This window comes from Equus przewalskii, chromosome 30 (genome assembly GCF_037783145.1).
Source record: "Equus przewalskii isolate Varuska chromosome 30, EquPr2, whole genome shotgun sequence".
NCBI classification, from domain to species: Eukaryota; Metazoa; Chordata; class Mammalia; order Perissodactyla; family Equidae; genus Equus; species Equus przewalskii.
In genome coordinates, this window is record NC_091860.1 from 19,025,294 (window position 1) to 19,028,036 (window position 2,743).

Here is a 2,743-nt window from a genome sequence, read left to right on the forward strand (position 1 = left end):
CCATTTCTATAATGAGCATCTTAGCATCTTATTACCTTGCTAATAAGGAATAAAGGTCCTATCCAGCCTGTCACATAGAAGCCCCTTTGTGATATGGTGGTTCCTGTCCCCACTTCTCAACCTCATTGCTCATACTTTCCTCCTATTCTAATTGGTCACTTCCTCAAATATTACCTGTTTCCTGTCCCCAGGACTTTGGTCAATCCTGTTCTCTACGTAGAAAATGCCTACTTGTTCCCCATCTTTGCTAGGATTACTCCTACAGACCCTTTAAGACTTGGATAGAGCCTCACCTCCCCCCAGGGCATCCTTCCCACAGCTTCTCCCACCCTCTCCTCCCCAACGGTACCCTTGGCCCCTCCTGTATGTCCTAACAGCACCGCATCAGCATCCATCCTTAACTGTTTCTTTCTTGGTTTTCCTTCAACCTCACTAGCCACTCTTTACTCCCATTTTTGGCTCCTTCTCCTCTATCCAACCTAAATGCTGGGGTTCCCCAGGAGCTGGCCCTGAGACATTTCTCTTCTGCCCTCTCCCTAAGTGACTGCCTCAGTTCCCATGGGTTTAAAATATCATCCTTATGCTTAAGATTTCCAACTTTTTGTCTCCAGCCCTGACCTCTGCCTGAATTCCAGTCTTGACTACATATACAGCACCTAGTTGACGTATCCACTTAGGTGTTGCACAAACATCTCAAATTGAACACACCCATAAAAATACCCTTGATTTTTGCCTCCAGACCTCGTCCTCTCCACTGGAGGCCCCCAAATTTTCTCATCTCACTACACTGGCAGCACCATCTACTCATGTGTTCAAGAAGGAAATCTAGGTGTCATCTTGATTCACCCTCTCTTCATTCTTTAACTCCATTTGCAAGTCGTGTCAATTCTCTGTTCAAAGTATATCTTGATTCGGCCTCTTTTCTCTACTACTACTGCTATTACCTTGGCACAGGCCGTCATTTCTCAACTGGAGTCCTGGCAAAAGCCTACCTGGTTACACTTCCACTACTGCTCCCCTCCAATCATTCTCCACATAGCTAAAAAGTGACCTTAAAACAAAGTGGAGGGGCCAGCCCAGTGGTGTCATGGTTATGTTCACGCGCTCTGCTTCAGCGGCCTGGGGTTCACTGGTTCAGATCCCAGGTGTGGACCTACACACCAAGCCATGCAGTGGCAGGCATCCCACATATAAAACAGAGGAAGATGGGCACAGATGTTAGCTCAGGGCTGATCTTCCTCAGCAAAAAGGGGAGGATTGGCGGTGAATGTTGTTAGCTCAGGGCTAATCTTCCTCAAAAAAAAAAAAAAGAAACCAAACATAAAGTGAAACATGTCCTTCTCCTGCTTTCAATACTTCCAAATGTACCTAGAATAAAATTCCAATCTTCCAATGGCCTACGCGGCCTCTGTGACCGGAACCCTGCCTCCCCAACCTTCCTTCGTGCCACTCTCCCCTTTACTCACTCTTCTCTACGACTTTATTCACTCATTCAGAAATCTCTGATTGTGCATCCCCTATGTGCCAGGCACTGTATATGGTGCTGGGAATGTAATAGTGGACAAGAAAGAAAAAGACTGTCCTCATAGAGCTTATAGCCTAGTGGGAGGAGCAGGTAACAAACAAGCAAGGAAATAACTTTAGGCAACTCTCAATTACTTCCTAGTTCAGAGGACAAGCTTCTTGCTTTCTTTACATGGCTACCTTCTTGCCTCTCAGCTTAAATGTCACTTCTTCAGAGGCCTCTCGTGGTCACCCTATGTAAAGTAGGTACCTCCTGTCTTTCACTCTCCTTTGCACCCTTAAATGCACTTATAAAAATTTACAGTTACCTTGTCTACTTTTTGGATCTTGATCAGTTTCAGTAAAAATTTACTGAATGAATGTATTAAGCTCTTTTGTAAATCAACTGTTTCCTTTGATTTTCTACTCTTGAATCTCACTACTTCCAGGGGATAATTAGGCCTTGTCTCTTCAACATGCATCACTGTGTCTACTATCAAGAACAGTAATTCGCAAAGTATGGTACAGGGACCCTGGGACCCTTCAGGAGGCTCATAAGTTCAAACTATTTTCATAATAATACCAAGGTGCTACCTGCCTTCTTTACTCTCCTTTCACAAGTATACAGAGGAGTTTTCCAGAAGTCACAGAACTTGGATATTCCAACAGATTGAATGAAGAAGAAGATACCAGAATAGAGCTATCTTCTTAAACTAGATATTAAAGAGATTTGAAAAAATATAAAACAATAACACTCTTGCCACTAAATTTTTGTTTGAAAAGTTATTTTTCATAAAAATGTTACTTATGTTATATGTAATTCTTTTATTTAAAAATGAATGATTATTTAAAAAATCTCTTGGTTTTAATTTCTATATGGTAAATAACCCCCCACACACACACACATAACCAATATAAACACAAGGTCTTTAGCTTTGCAGTAATTTTTAAGAGTATAAAGGAGTCTTGAGACTAAAAAGTGTGAGGATCTCAGTAAACCCTGGCTCTAAATGGAGAGGGAAATCAAAAGCCACCAAGAGAGACACACTAGTGTCTTCAAGGGGACAATACAGAATTATGCTTCTACCTCCTAAGTTTTTCCCATAAAGATCACTGGAAACATGATTTCCAGAGGTCCATGGAGTGTCTCATCTTCCATTTAAATAAAATAATGCACACAGTGTGCTTAGAATAGTAAGCAATCAAGAAAAATTAAGTTTACAGGAAAAGCATCTGAGTA